Source organism: Triticum dicoccoides, chromosome 7B (genome assembly GCF_002162155.2).
Source record: "Triticum dicoccoides isolate Atlit2015 ecotype Zavitan chromosome 7B, WEW_v2.0, whole genome shotgun sequence".
NCBI classification, from domain to species: domain Eukaryota; kingdom Viridiplantae; phylum Streptophyta; class Magnoliopsida; order Poales; family Poaceae; genus Triticum; species Triticum dicoccoides.
The window spans coordinates 436,812,453-436,829,838 of NC_041393.1; positions in this window are offsets into that span (position 1 = coordinate 436,812,453).

The following is a 17,386-nucleotide window of genomic DNA, read 5'->3' on the forward strand; positions in this document are numbered from 1 at the left end:
GATTGCTGCATTGCATGCATTTTATCTGTTGTTATTACTAACCGTCTGATGGTTGTGAGGGTATATGGCTCTAGTTCCGATCATGTTCCATCCTGAGCCAGCTCCGTACACATCGCCGCACCTGCTTCAGAATGTGTGGCGAGGACTCTACCCAGAGGGTGCTAATCTGGTGTATTAGGAGCATCTGGACGGCTCACTGTATGAGTACTATGCGGAGGTCACACTACACCATACTTCCCCTTCTGGCGCTTACACTCATTCCTCTAAGGGTGGTTTCGCTTCTACGCCATCTCAGGTTGTCCTGTTTGCTTTAATCGAGGCTCTTGTAGACTTGCGCTACAACGAGGTTCGCATGCACACCCACCCAGGTTTCTACTACTACCCATCTCTGCACGAGAGTGGTCGCATTCGCTTTCCTCTTATTGATCTGGCGCGCGATCGTCCCTATAGCCACATTTCTCTCTATATCCCAGCCAGTTATCTCTTGATCTATGAGTTAGCCCAAGAGCTAACCTGAGCTCGGATAGCCCTTGCCGCAGCTCGGAATAGGAACCCTCCACCTACTATTGGTTTCACTCTATATGTTCCTCCAGCCTCTGTTACCCCGGTGACCACTCATGGTATCGCTAACCCTTTGGCAGTGACCCCTCGCTGTGCACCTGCTGCGTGGGTTTCTCTTGTCGCTACTCTTGCAGCCCCTATGCTTGGATCTCACCCCGCACCTACCCCTTAGGGAGAGTCCTCGAGGCAGCGCCGTTGTGTCTCTTTTAACCCGGAGGTCTCCACTATCAGCTCAGGATCCGAGTTCGACTCAGGAGAGGAGCCCGCATTAGCGCCAACCGAGCATTAGATCGCTAGAGTATCGCCTTCGTCATTAGGATGATGTATGGATGTAGTCGTACGTGTCATTATGCTTACTTTCATATATGAGGGTAGTGAACCCGTCATGATGTTTATATTTCATGTTGAGTCTATGTATAATTATGTTGGAACCTTTTTATTCGCCTTGGTTTCTTTTCGTTGTTTTCTTCTGGGATTGTCGCTGGCTTTTCCTTCCATTCTTGGATATTTCTCATCACAGTTGCTTTATATTGAGAAAATAATAAATAGGATGACGCGGGGAGGTAGTAGCAACCACGCTTGTGAGGATGTCCCTGTTCGTCACTCCACAAGACAGGCAGGACATTCCCCCGAGACATACCAGCCACCACCGCCTCCATCACCACATTCGCCCTCCACTAAGCAAATCATGCGTGTGTTTGAAGAAAGAGGGAACAACGATCTGATGGAACGGTTGAGAAGTGTGCAAGCTATGGTTGGACAGAATGGAAATCAGAATGGTCATTCACTACAAAAAAACATCTGTGACATTTTGGGCCGAACGAAAAAAAATTCTGTCATACTTATGACACTTCTATGACGATAATTGTGACAAAACCCGGTATCATCATAGATGTGGTGGGCTCCTACTTCTATGACAAAAAATCATGAAAGAAAATGGGCTTTTCGTCCTGGGTGGGCTGGAGACGCAACTGCATGACATTCTTTGGGCCGTCCATGACGGAAAAAACCATGGTAGAAGCGAGGGCAAGGAAAATATCGGGGTGTTTCCGGTTACGGTGGGTGGTCGGGGTCGAGCGATGCACGGAGGTTTGCGCGTTTCTCTCGTACACGCACACGCGTGGGTGCAAGGCATTGGGCTCTATAAGTGAACCCGAGCGAGGCATTCGCCTACTGAACCCGAGCGATTGCACTGTAGGCTACACGTTACTGAACCTGAGCGATCGATCGATGGCTGTTAACTGAACCCGATCGAGCAATTCCTTCGCTACTTCTGCTAACTAGAGCCGATTGATGCTGCCTCTGGATGAACAGTGAGCGTTGCTGGGGGGGTGGATGAACAGTGAGCGTTGCTGGGGGGGTGGGGGGTTGGATGAACAGTTCCCGGTGGGGGTGGATGAACAGGACCCCGATGTGTTGCCTCTGGATGAACAGGACCCCGATCGATCGAGCCGGTTGGGGCTGGATGAACAGGACCCCGTGGAGGGCTGGATGAACAGGACAACCCCGTGGAGGGATGGATGAATAGTAGACGGTGGAGGGATAGATGAACAGTAGCACGTGGAGGGGTGGTTGAACAGGAGCCCATGGAGAGGGTTGGCTGAATAGTAGCCAATGGAGTAGCGTGCGGTGGAGGCTGGATGAACAGGAGCCTGTGGATGAACAGTCGCAGGTGGAGGCTAGAGGAGGTCGACAGTGGATGAACAGTAGCCCATGGAGGCTGGAGAAGGTCGATGGTGGAGATGAACAGTATCCCTTGGAGTCCCGTTTTGCGGTACGCCACACCCCTCCCGATGAATAGGACCCCTGTTTCTACCGTAGCGCTCCAACACAAGTCCGTTTCCTCCGTTTTGCGGTATGCCACACCCCTCCCGATCAAAAGGACCCCGTTTCGACCGTAGGAGGTACGACACAAGTCCGTTTCCTCCGTTTTACGGTACGCCAGACCCCTCCCGATGAACAAGATCCCGTTTTGAACGTGGCCAGTCGAACACAAGGCCGTTTCCTCCGTTGTGCGGTACGGCAGAACTCATTTCCATCTAATGTTCCGTCCAAGCCAGTTGGCTCCCACGCGTTCCATTGCCTCCCGATGAACACGACGCATTCTGTTGCCTCCCCATGAACACGATGACGACACAGTTTCTCCGTTCTGACCCAGGCATGTACACGAGCCCTGGCCGTACGTATGCGCGAGTAGGCGTCTGAGACCCCACCCGTATGTACGTACGTGGCCGTATTTACTTTCTTGCACCCTGGCTGTTGTACGTACGTGTACATGCTACGTGCACGCCTCTACTATGACACGTGTGCGCCTCTACATCGACCAGTATGTACGTACATGTTTGCGACCAAAATGACAACCCTACGTACGCTTCGACCAGATGGGTCCCGACTGTCAGGGGGGCGAATCATTTTTTTTGCTCGGACGCACTTCCTTGTGTGCGAAGATGTAGCTGGTGGGTCCCAGCAGTCAGGGGGGAAACTTTTTTTGTGAAATACGGTGGCCCGTCTGGTGGGTCCCTGCTGTCAGGTGGAGGAATAATTATTTTATGCGTAATAAGGAGGCACTTCCTTGCGGCCGCCATGGACCCAACTGTCAGCCTCTCCACGTACAGTACTCTTCCGATGGAAGTCGTTCCTTGACCATGTTGACCACACCGCGCCGAGAGCACTAGGGCGGTGGATGATGGCTAGGCCTAGGAAGGGGACGACATGGAGCCGGGGAAGACACAGTAGTGGAAGTCCGCGCAGAGAGGAGTACGAGGGTTCACTGGTTCGGCTACGGTGTGAAGCTGCCGTCGCCGCAGGGCCTGGCCAGTAGTGGGAGTAGTAGGGGTGGTGAGGCCTCCGTGGCAGCACAGCCGGCCACGGGAGGCAGGAGCAGGCGACACGACCGGCACTGCTTTGGGAGGCTGGAGCAAGAAGACCAGAGGTTGAATAAGCACTACGGCCGTTGGATGAACATCGTACGGTAACTGGAGCGAGAATCGTTTATATTGACTAAGTTGACAAAGCCCTCCGTCCCCGTCAACTTAGTAGGCCAACAAGTCAGCATCCCACTATGTTGGGTCCCAGCTAGAAGGGGGAGTATTCATTTTTTTGTGCGTAATAAGGAGGCACTTCCTTGCATGCAAAGATATAGCTGGCCGGTTCGACCTTTCAGCGGGGGGACCATTTTTTCATGAAATACAGAGACCCTTCCGGTGGGTCCCAGCTGTCAGCTGGAGGAATCATTATTTTGCGTGTAATAAGGAGGCATTTCCTTGTGTGCGGTCGTGGACCCAGCTGTCAACCTCTCCACGTACAGTCCACGTCCGATGGAAGTCGTTCCATGACCATGTTGACCACACCGTGCCAAGAGCACCAGGGCGGTGGACGACAGCGAGGCCTAGGAAGGGGACGATGTGAAGCCGGGGAAGACGCGGAGCCGGGGAAGACACGGCAGTGGATGCCCACGCGGAGAGGAGTACGAGGGTTCACTAGTTCGGCTGCGGTGTGAGGCTGCCGTCGCCTCAGGGCCTGGCTAGCGGTGGGAGTAGTAGGGGCGGTGAGGCCTCAATGGCAGCACAACTGGCCACTGGAGGCAGGAGCAGGTGATACGTCTCCAACGTATCTATAATTTTTTATCGTTCCATGCTACTATATTACCTGTTTTAGATGTTTATGGGCTTTACTTTAGACTTATATATCATTTTGGGGACTAACCTACTAACCGGAGGCCCAGCCCATATTGCTGTTTTCTTGCCTATTTCAGTGTTTCGAAGAAAAGGAATATCAAACGGAGTCCAAACGGAATGAAACCTTTGGGAGCATGATTTTTGGAACGAACATGATCCGGGAGACTTGGAGTTCACGTCAGAGAAGCTTCGAGGAAGCCACGAGGGTGGGGGGGCGCCCCCCCCACTGGGCGTGCCCCCCTGTCTTGTGGGCCCCTCAAGCATCCCCCGACCGACTTCTTTCACCTATATATCTCCATATACCCCGAAAACATCAAAACGGAAGATAGATCGGGAGTTTCGCCGCCGCAAGCATCTGTAGCCACCAAAAACCAATCGGGACCCTGTTCCGGCACCCTGCCGGAGGGGGATCCCTCACCGGTGGCCATCTTCATCATCTCGGCACTCTCCATGACGAGGAGGGAGTAGTTCACCCTCAGGGCTGAGGGTATGTACCAGTAGCTATGTGTTTGATCTCTCTCTCTCTCTCTCTCTCTCTCTCTCTCTCTCACTCTCTCTCTCTCGTGTTCTCTCTAAGGCACGATCTTGATGTATCGCGAGCTTTGCTATTATAGTTGGATCTTATGATGTTTCTCCCCCCTCTACTCTCTTGTAATGGATTGAGTTTTCCCTTTGAAGTTATCTTATCGGATCGAGTCTTTAAGGATTTGAGAACACTTGATGTATGTCTTGTCGTGCTTATCTGTGGTGACAATGGGATATTCACGTGATTCACTTGATGTATGTTTTGGTGATCAACTTGCGAGTTTAGTGACCTTGTGAATCTATTCATAGGAGTTGGCACACATTTTCGTCTTGACTCTCCGGTAGAAACTTCGGGGCACTCTTTGAAGTACTTTGTGTTGGTTGAATAGATGAAATTGAGATTTTGTGATGCATATCGTATAATCATGCCCACGGATACTTGAGGTGACAATGGAGTATCTAGGTGACATTAGGGTTTTGGTTGATTTGTGTCTTAAGGTGTTATTCTAGTATGAACTCTATGATAGATCGAACGGAAAGAATAGCTTCATGTTATTTTACTACGGTCTCTTGAATAAATAGATCAAAAAGGATAACTTTGAGGTGGTTTCGTACCCTACCATAATCTCTTCGTTTGTTCTCCACTATTAGTGACTTTGGAGTGACTCTTTGTTGCATGTTGAGGGATAGTTATATGATCCAGTTATGTTATTATTGTTGAGAGAACTTGCACTAGTGAAAGTATGAACCTTAGGCCTTGTTTCCTACCATTGCAATACCGTTTACGCTCACTTTTATCATTAGTTACCTTGCTGTTTTTATAATTTCAGATTACAAATACCTATATCTACCATCCATATTGCACTTGTATCACCATCTCTTCGCCGAACTAGTGCACCTATACAATTTACCATTGTATTGGGTGTGTTGGGGACACAAGAGACTCTTTGTTATTTGGTTGCAGGGTTGTTTGAGAGAGACCATCTTCATCCTATGCCTCCCACGGATTGATAAACCTTAGGTCATCCAGTTGAGGGAAATTTGCTACTGTCCTACGAACCTCTGCACTTGGAGGCCCAACAACGTCTAAAAGAAGAAGGTTGTGTAGTAGACATCAAGTCTTTTCTTGCGTCGTTGCCGGGGAGGTGAGTGCTTGAAGGTATATCTTTAGATCTTGCAATCGAATCTTTTTGTTTCTTGTTTTATCACTAGTTTAGTCTATAAAAGAAAACTACAAAAAAATGGAATTGAGTTTGTCTCATATGCTTTATCTTTTTAATATCTTTCGTGAGAATGATCGTAAGGAAAATTGTGCTCAAGTACTAGAAGAAGAATGCATTAGAATGTTTGGCAATAAATATTGGAATAATGAGCATGATTGCAATGTTGTTAGTATGAACTCTTTGAATATCCATAGTACTAATGATGATTTCACTAGTTATGATGAAAATGTCTCCTATAAGCATGTCGATTTTTGTGGAGTGCATTGGGTTTGCAAGTACACACCAAATAGGGAAGATAGATATTGCAAGAGGCATAAGTATTTAGAAACTAAATTGTTGCAAGAAAGGCTAGACGTTTGTGCTAAAAAATTCAATATTTTTCGCCATCCTTGTGAACTTTGCAATGAACTTGGTCATTTAAATCTCCAATGTAAATTGTTTCATGACCGAATCGTGTCCAAAAGTTGTCATAACTTGATTACCCTTGAGCATCATAAAGAGCTTAGTATTCTTTTGGGGTATGAAGAAATGAAACGTATAACTGAGGGTATTCGAAAATTTAATCTTGATAGATTTCTTGATTTTTGATCTAGAGGAAATTTATATGTATTGTGCGGTGAATTGCATTGAAAATCTTATATTGCCAATTACATAAATAAAATAAAGCAAATAGAAGATGATGAGAATACTAGTGAAAGGGAAGAGACTTCCCACTATCCTCCTATTATTGCTTATGATGAATCAGGTAACGAGGAGGACCTTCTATTCAACCAATCTCATTAATCAGGAGCTCAAAGAAGAAGGTTGAACCCACACATAATGTTAAAAAGAAAAAGAAAAGACGGAGCAGCAAAGGTAGAAAGGTATCCCTCCCAAATGATGTTGCTCCTACTACTCATTGTGATGATGATAATTGTTATACTATTGGTGCTATCCATACTATTAATGATGAGAGTGATTATGCTTATGATATGGGCCCAAGCTTGGGGAAGCTATGTTTGATGAGGATTAAATATTTGAGAATATATTTGCTGAAATTAATGTTTGTCCCAAGCATGGGGATGCTACGTTTAATGAAGATGATATTTTTAGCCTCCCAAGTTTTGATATGCAAAGTTGTTATGATGATAGCATGACTCCTACCTATGATGATTATATTGATGAAAGTGGGTTTGGAAGAGTGTCAACTTTAGGAAGTAATGATCCCACTATTTTGGAGGATGTTGAATCTTATCGTGATGAATATAAAAGTGGATTTGGAAGAGTGTCAACTTTATTTAGTGACGATTCAACTATCTTGGAAGAGGTTTCAATCGATTATGATGAGAACAAAGTTGCTACTTATGATGATTATTGTGATGACACTTATGCTATAAAAATTAGTGATGATTATATTTATAAAAAAATTCATGATTATTATTACCATTTTTCTGAACATTACTCTTCTAATGTGGAAACAATTTATAGTATTCAAGACTCTTATGATACTCCCACCATTCCGAATGAGAAGAATTTTGCTTATGTGGAGAGTAATAAAAATTCTATGCTTGTAGATCATGAAAATAATGCTTTATGTGCTGGTTATTGTTGAATACATTCATGATGCTACTGAAAATTATTATGAGGGTGGAATATATGCTTGTAGGAATTGCAATAATATCAAGTTTCCTCTCTATGTGTTGAAAATCTTGAAGCTATGCTTGTTTTGCCTTCCTATGGTAGTTGATTATTGTTCCCATAAGTTATTTGCTCACAAAATCCCTATGCATAGGAAGTGGGATAGACTTCAATGTGCTATTCATATTCTTCATGATTCTCTCCTAATGTTTCAATTCTTACTTTTTATGTGGGCATCATTGAAATCATCATGCCTAGCTAGGGGCGTTAAACGATAGCGCTTGTTGGGAGACAACCTAATATTTAACCTTACTGTTTTTGTGTGTCCACATGATTACGCTACTGTATTAATCATATTTTGTAGCTTTTTTTTCAATAAAGTTCCAAGTAGAGCCTTTGGGAAGACTTGGGTGAAGTCTATATGATCTTACTGTAAAAAACAGAAACTTTTGCGCTCACAAGATTAGCTACCATTGTTTACTGGAGAGAGATTTTAGGTGGATTCTTTTTGAAGATGATTAATAGACAAATTCCTCAGTTCCACCAATTTATTTCAGAATTGTTGGAGTTACATAAGTATTCGAATGATACAGATTACTACAGACTGTTCTGTTTTTGACAGATTCTGTTTTCTATGTGTTGTTTGCTTATTTTGATGAATCTATGAGTAGTATCGGAGGGTATGAACCATAGAGAAGTTGGAATACAGTAGATATTACACCAACATGAATAAATAATGAGTTCATTGCAGCACCTTAAAGTGGTGGTTTGTTTTCTTATACTAATGGAGCTTACGAGTTTTGTTTTGAGTTTTGTGTTGTGAAGTTTTCAAGTTTTGGGTAAAGATTCGATGGACTATGGAATAGGGAGTGATAAGAGCCTAAGCTTGGGGATGCCCAAGGCACCCCAAGATAATATTTCAAGAAGTCTCAAGCATCTAATCTTGGGGATACCCCGGTAGGCGTCCCACCTTTCTTCTTCAATAATTATTGGTTAGTATCGGTTAAACCTAAGTTTTTGCTTCTTCACATGAGTTTTGCTATCCTTGCAATGCCATTTTATTTTGTTTTGCTTTCTGCTTGAATAAAATACCAATATCTGAAATTCTTAAATGAGAGAGAGTCTTCACATGGCTACATAATTATTTAACTACTCATTGATCTTCACTTATATCTTTCGGAGTAGTTTGTCATTTGCTCTAGTGCTTCACTTATATCTTTTAGAGCATGGCGGTGGCTTAATTTTGAAGAAATTGTTGATCTCTCATGCTTCACTTATACTATTTTGATAGTCTTTTAGAACATCATGGTAGTTGCTATGGTCATAAAATTGGTCCTAGAATGATGGTCATCCAAGTTGGGTATAATAAAAACTATCATAGAAAGTGAATTGGATGCTATGATCAATTTGATACTTGATAATTGTTTGGAGATATGGAGGTAGTGATATTAGAGTCATGCTAGTTGGGTGATTATGAATTTAAGAATGCTTCTGTTGAAGTTAGCAAGTCCCGTAGCATGCACGTATGGTAAAAGTTGTGTAACAAATTTATTGCATGGGGGTGCTCTTTTGATTGCCTTCCCTTGTGTGGAGGTCGGCGGCGCGCAATGGTTAACTCCTACCAACCTCCCCCCTATGAGCATGCGCGTAGTGCTTGGTTTTTGATGGCTTGTAGATTTTTGCAATAAGTATGTGAGTTCTTTATGACTAATGTTGAGTCCATGGATTATACGCACTTTTGCCTTTCCATCATTGCTAGCCTCTTCGGTACCGTGCATTGCCCTTTCTCACCTTGAGAGTTGGTGCAAACTTCAACGGTGCATCCAAATCCCATGATACGATACGCTCTATCACTCATAAACCTCCTTATATCTTCCTCAAAACAGCCACCATACCTACCTATTATGGCATTTCCATAGCCATTCCGAGATATATTGCCATGCAACTTTCCACCGTTCTATTTATCATCATGACATACATTACTATTGTCATATTGCCTTGCATGATCATGTAGTTGACATCGTATTTGTCGCAAAGCCACCATGCATAAATTTTCATACATGTCACTCTTGATTCATTGCCCATCTCGGTACACCGCCGGAGGTATTCACATAGAGTCATATCTTGCTCTAGTTTCGAGTTGTAATTCATGAGTTGTAAATATATAGAAGTGTGATGATCATTATTATTAGAGCATTGTCCCTAAAGAAAAAAAAGAAAGGCCAAAGAAAAAAAAGAAAAAGAAAAAAAGAAAGGCCAAAAAGAAAAAAAAAAGAAAAAAAAAGGCCAAAGAAAAAAAAGAAAAAAAAAGAAAAAGAAAAAAAAGGGGGCAATGTTACTATCTTTTTCCACACTTGTGCTTCAAAGTAGCACTATGTTCTTCATATAGCGAGTCTCATATGTTTTCACTTTCATATACTAGTGGGAATTTTTCATTATAGAACTTGGCTTGTATATTCCTACGATGGGCTTCCTCAAATGCCCTAGGTCTTCATGAGAAAGCAAGTTGGATGCACACCCACTAGTTTCTTTTGTTGAGCTTTCATACATTTATAGCTCTAGTGCATCCCTTGCATGGCAATCCCTACTCCTCATGTTGACATCAATTGATGGGCATCTCCATAGCCCGTTGATTATCCTCATCAATGTGAGACTTTTTCTTTTTTTGTCTTCTCCACACAACCTCCACCATCATATTCTATTCCACCCATAGTGCTATATCCATGGCTCACGCTCATGTATTGCGTGAAAGTTGAAAAAAGTTTGAGATTTCTAAAGTATGAAACAATTGCTTGGTTGAAACCGGAGTTGTGCTTGATAGGAGTATTTTGTGTGATGAAAATGAAGCATAGCCTAACTATATGATTTTGTAGGGATGAACTTTCTTTAGCCATGTTATTTTGAGAAGACATGATTGCTTTGATTAGTATGCTTGAAGTATTATTACTCTTTATGTCAATGTGAACTTTTATTTTGAATCATTTTGATCTGAACATTCATGACACAATAAAGAGAAATACATTGAGAAATATGCTAGGTAGCATTCCACATCAAAAATTCTATTTTTATCATTAACCTACTCGAGTACGAGCAGGAATTAAGCTTGGGGATGCTTGATACATCTCCAGCGTATCTATAATTTTTGATTGTTCCATGCTATTATATTACCTGTTTTGGATGTTTATGGGCTTTACTTTACACTTTTATATCATTTTTGGGACGAACCTACTAACCGGAGACCCAGCCCATATTGCTGATTTCTTGCCTATTTCAGTGTTTCAAAGAAAAGGAATATCAAACGGAGTCCAAACGGAATGAAACCTTCGAGAGCGTAATTTTTGGAACGAACATGATCCGGGAGACTTGGAGTTGACGTCAGAGAAGCTTTGACGAAGCCACGAGGGTGGGGGGCGCCCCCCTACTGGGCGCGCCCCATGTCTCTTGGGCCCCTCGAGCGTCCCCCGTCCGACTTCTTTCGCCTATATATCTCCATATACCCCGAAAACATCAAAACGGAAGATAGATCGGGCGTTCCGCCGCCGCAAGCCTCTGTAGCCACCAAAAACCAATCGGGACCCTGTTCCGGCACCCTGCCGGAGGGGGATCCCTCACCGGTGGCCATCTTCATCATCTCGGCGCACTCCATGACAAGGAGGGAGTAGTTCACCCTCGGGGCTGAGGGTATGTACCAGTAGCTATGTGTTTGATCTCTCTCTCTCTCTCGTGTTCTCTCTAAGGCACGATCTTGATGTATCGCAAGCTTTGCTATTATAGTTGGATCTTATGATGTTTCTCCCCCTCTAATCTCTTGTAATGGATTGAGTTTTCCCTTTGAAGTTATCTTATCGGATTGAGTTTTTAAGGATTTTAGAACACTTGATGTATGTCTTGCCGTGCTTATCTGTGGTGACAATGGGATATTCACGTGATTCACTTGATGTAAGTTTTGGTGATCAACTTGCGGGTTCAGTGACCTTGTGAATCTATGCATAGGGGTTGGCACAGGTTTTCGTCTTGACTCTTTGGTAGAAACTTTGGGGCACTCTTTGAACTACTTTGTGTTGGTTGAATAGATGAATCTGAGATTGTGTGATGCATATCGTATAATCATGCCCACGAATACTTGAGGTGACAATGGAGTATCTAGGTGACATTAGGGTTTTGGTTGATTTGTGTCTTAAGGTGTTATTCTAGTATGAACTCTATGATAGATCAAACGGAAAGAATAGCTTCATGTTATTTTACTACGGACTCTTGAATATATAGATCAAAAAGGATAACTTTGAGGTGGTTTCATACCCTACCATAATCTCTTCGTTTGTTCTCTGCTATTAGTGATTTTGGAGTGACTCTTTGTTGCATGTTGAGGGATAGTTATATGATCCAGTTATGTTATTATTGTTGAGAGAACTTGCACTAGTGAAAGTATGAACCATAGGCCTTGTTTCCTACCATTGCAATACCATTTATGCTCACTTTTATCATTAGTTACCTTGCTGTTTTTATAATTTCAGATTACAAATACCTATATCTACCATCCATATTGCACTTGTATCACCATCTCTTCGCCGAACTAGTGCACCTATACAATTTACCATTGTATTGGGTGTGTTGGGGACACAAGAGACTCTTTGTTATTTGGTTGCAGGGTTGTTTGAGAGAGACCATCTTCATCCTACGCCTCCCACGGATTGATAAACCTTAGGTCATCCACTTGAGGGAAATTTGCTACTGTCCTACAAACCTCTGCACTTGGAGGCCCAACAACGTCTACAAGAAGAAGGTTGTGTAGTAGACATCAGCAGGCGATCTCGCCGACGCTGGTTTGGGCAGCTGGTGCAAGAAGAGCAGCGATTGAAGAAGCATCAGGATCGTTCGATTCAAATCCAATGGTTACTGTTGCTAGAATCGTTTGTTGACTAAGTTGACAAACCCTGTGTACGCGTCAACTTAGTAGGCCCATAGGTCAGCCTCCCAACCGGTGCGCCCCAGATGTCAGTGGGAGGAATCATTTTTTTCCGCGTAATAAGGAGGAAATTGATTGTGTGCGGCCAGGCCAGTGGAGGGAGTAGGGTGGGCCGGGGAAGCCTGCGCGGCATCATAGCGGGCCACAAGAGGAGGGAGTAGGCAGTCCCGCGGGTGCTAGTTTAGGCGGCTGGAGCATGAAGTTCAGAGATTGAAGAAGCGCCTCGGCCGTTGGATGGACATCCAACAGTCAGTACTACTAGAATCGTGTGTTGACTGACAAAGCCTTGCGTAAGCAAGTCAACCTCGAAATCTGTGGCGTGTACAACCTATTTTCTATTATTTTTACTCATTTTCTAATTCATATGGAATTTATTGTAGCCCGTTTTCCATTTTTAGAATTGCTGCCCATTTTTTGATCAGTAGTAGGGTTAAAAAATTAACTAAATATGTGCGAAATTTTGAAAATTCGCAATTTTTTGCCGGGGAACAAAATATTCTTAATCCAAAAATTAGTAGCCATACTAAAACAAATTGAAAATAAATTAGTACTATGTCATGTTAAATCCAATGAAATACTCCCTCCGTCCCAAAATTTTCGTGTCTTAAATTTGTCTAAATACGGATGTATCAAGTCACGTTTTGGTATTAAATACATCCATATCTAGACTAATCTAAGACAAGAATTTTGGGATGGAGGGAATATAAAATATCAATGAAGAACAAAAACAAAAAAAGAAACTAATATCCCATTTGCTATAATTTTTTTTGGAATTTTCAACCCCTTTGATATTACTTTTAACAGACACTGACCATACTCTTTGGCCAGGCCGGAATGCATCCCTCCTCGTCTTGAAAGATTTGCAGCCCACTAAGTCGGAGAAAACAAATAGGCCTATCTTGGGTATTCTTCAAAAAGAAATACTGGGCTACCTATTTTCCCAAAGAAAAAACTGCTGGGTTGGTCATGTTGTTAGACGGGCCACAGAGACCGCACAACCCAGTTTATAGCCTGCTCCTCCGAATTACTACTCAAAAAAAGTTGTGCAATTCTCTCATTAATTGACTATACGTTGAAAATGATGTGGGTCCCAGATATCAGCAGGGTGGATTAGAGTAAAAAACGAGGGGTGCATCTGAGTAGTAAAAGAGGCGCTTGCTTGTGTTCGGGAGTGGACCTGGTGGGTCCGTACTTTCATACTCACAAGTACAGTGCTCTCCCGATTCACTATGTTGACAGGGACCGTTTCAAAAAAAACTATGTTGAGAGCGCACCAAGGCGGAGGATAAAGTGTTGTTGCCAATGTGCTGGACTGGGTTGGACATTCTTATTGAAAAATAAAAATGGACCTGAACTATTTACGACGTTGACTATGATTTGCATGGGTCCGCTGGTTGCAGGAAGAAAATGTTGGGAGAAAGTAGACTAGTCGCTATCTTTGCCTAAGAATAATATTCACTGAATGTAACGACACTATCATAGGAAATAATATCCTCTTGTTAAATCATGAATTTAAAGAACTGGTGCATGAGCATTTAGCTTTATTTATTTATTTACTTATTTATGTTTAGGGGACCTTGAGCATGTACCTGGGCCGGATTCATGTGAGAGCCTCCCTTCCAGTTAATTATGGTCTCCTCTATTGGGCCTTCATCAGTGGGCTGCATGTTATCAACAAGTGGAAAATGTGTTCCGTACAAAAAATAGTATGCGCTACATACGGTACGGGGCACTAAAGGATCAAAGCGTGCAATGACTTCCAAAACATTGTGTTTGTCATTCTAACAACACATTTATTCAACCAACAGACGAAATACTACTGATTGTACATTGAAAACAACAACAACAGCAACCAGGGCTAGGGGTGCAACAGAAGCAGTAAGGAGGCCAGAAGAGTGAAGACGCAACTCTCTCTTCCAAACCAAACATCAGCCATCATTACAAAATGGCTACCAAAAAAGGACAAGTGTATGCATCAACTACATAAAGATCCTACTACACCAAGTGTACGCATCTAACTAACTGGCTCAGTTAGATGTTAGTATTTATTAAGCTGTGGAGATTGGCTGACGGCTTGAACCAGATGGGTGCCTGACTGGGGAAACTCCAGCCAGCAGGTCAAAGTCTGATACTTGCAACCCTCTCTCCTGCTTTGGGCTGCAGAGCGTGGCGGCACATATCAGGGTATGGTGCATGCAGAGAAACATGGTACGTTGTCTACACACGGTTTTGCCTGATGAACGAAACCGTGCTGCCATCATGATCCTTGCCGTCGGTTATCTCCTGGTTAATCGGATAATTTAGTCCGACAAACAGAGAGCATGTACCAAGGCTACTTACCAGCCTCCAGTCAAAAATTCCTGAAGGCCAAGAGAAGCTGGTATCCTGCTCAAAGACCTTGCGGTGACTGCGATTGTATTCCGCGAAACAAAATGTCCAGTACGTGCAAACGATCATCAATCATTCGTCGTTGTCTGATCGAGCCAGGAACCACGTGCAATTGCCATGCCGCTTTTCTTTGAAAGGTTCTGGGATTAGGAAGGGTAGGGACACCAGGCGGCCTACAACATCATATCAAGTTGGAGTCAAATAAAAAAGGGCTCTTGATGTAGTCAATCTTAAGAACAACATGTTATGGGCATGAATATTTTTTCAGTAAATGTTGAAAGTAATATAAGCAAGCCATCATGATATCATAGGAAAGTAACATACTGCTGTAACAGTCGTTTGTAGCGATGACTGGAGTAGGCCAGCAATACGTCCAGCCATAGGAGTGGACAGCGTAAATGAATCCCTTGTGTTCAATGGCATCAAAGAACCATGGAGGATGTATGATCCTGCGATGGATGTGCAGATTTATCCACTTACCGCAGTGACCTGTCAGATAGGCGAGACCGCGATTGAAGAACGCAATTAGTCTGAAGTGTTTATAATTCACAGATCTTGTGGGCACTTGGCAGATTACAACCTTGAGCAAATCAAACTTGGTATCATGTTGGCTACTGTAAGATTTCGAGTATTCTAGACCATGGTGCCAAAGCAGTGCAGTGTTAATCAAAGGAAGGGGGATCAATCGCAGGGTGTAGACCTCCACGAGCATCCAGCTGCCGCCACCGTTGATGAGTACCATCCAAGACATGTTCATGCCGACCCAGTACATACCGTTAATGTAGTTGAGGGTGACGGCGATCAGATCAGAGTCAAGGGGGTTTATGCTCGCCACCCTATGATCGTTATGCTGCGTGACATGCTGTTTCTGAAGGTCAGGCGGCATCAGCAAGCAAGGAGTTGGCTTATAATGCTCCGTCCTAAGGGCTTTGAGTAAATGGTACAGCCCCGACGAGCACGCTGCGAGCGGCATGGTACTGAGATTGTCCACACGTGAAACAATGAGCTTGATTACCTCTGTGGGGAGCGAATTCCAACCACTCTTTCGGCGGACGCTGCTCGGTTCTGCCATTGTTAGTGCTTGGGTTTCGGACGAGGGGGGAGGTGCCTTAGCGGGGATGGAAGATTGGACGAGGGGGGAGGTGCCTTAGCGGGGATGGAAGAGCGGACAAATATGGAGAAGCAAATATGTGTTGTGGGAAGTGGATAGGTGATGATGACTACAACACGCCACTTGACTTACGAGACACATACCGACAGCGTAGGGTCATATCGAAGTCAGCCAACTTGCTTGAGTGATCAAAGTACTCGTACTCCCTACAATACCTACTACTATGCCCTAACTTGCTTGAGTAGATGTAACACCCACGATGCGGCTATATCTCCCACGTGTCGAAGCACGACTTAGAGGCATACCCGCATGGTGGTTTTGTCGCAAGAAGGGTCATCTTCACACAATCCCATGTAATGAACAAGAATGGGATAAAGAGTTGGCTTACAATCGCCACTTCACACAAGTACTTAAATAAATCATACATCATTTAGAGTACACACATAGTCCGACTACGGACGAAACCAAAAGAAAAGAAGATAACCCAACTGCAAAATCCCTGATCGTCCCAACTGGGCTCCACTACTGATCAACATGAAACGAAACATAGCAATGAACAAGATCTTCTTTGAGCTCCCATCTGAGCTCGGTTGCATCACCTGCACTGGTATCATCGGCACCTGCAACTGTTGTGATAGTATCTGGTGAGTCACGAGGACTCAGCAATCTCAAAACCCATGAGATCAAGACTATTTAAGCTTATGGGTAGGAAGTGGTAAAGTGGTGAGGTTGCAGCAGCGACTAAGCATGATATGGTGGCTAACATACGTAAATAAGAGCGAGAAGAGAGCAAACGGAATGGTCGTGAAGCTAGCAATGATCAAGAAGTGATCCTGAACTCCTACTTATGTCAAACATAACCCAAAACCGTGTTCACTTCCCGGACTCCGCCGAAAAGAGACCATCACGGCTACACACGCGGTTGATGCGTTTTAATTCGGATCTGGTGTCAAGTTATCTACAACCGGACATTAACAAATTCCCATCTGCCACATAACCGCGGGCACGGCTCTCGAAAGTTCATACCCTGCAGGGGTGTCCCAACTTAGCCCATCACAAGCTCTCACGGTCAACGAAGGATATTCCTTCTCCCAGGAAGGCCCGATCAGACTCGGAATCCCGGTTTACAAGACATTTCAACAATGGTAAAACAAGACCAGCAAAGCCGCCCGGATGTGTCGACAAATCCCGATAGGAGCTGCACATATCTCGTTCTCAGGGCACACCAGATGAGCAGTTCGTACAACTAAAACCAGACCTTAGTTTCCTTGAGGGGGCGCTGCAAAGGGCTCTAGTTGGGACCAACACTCAGAGGAGC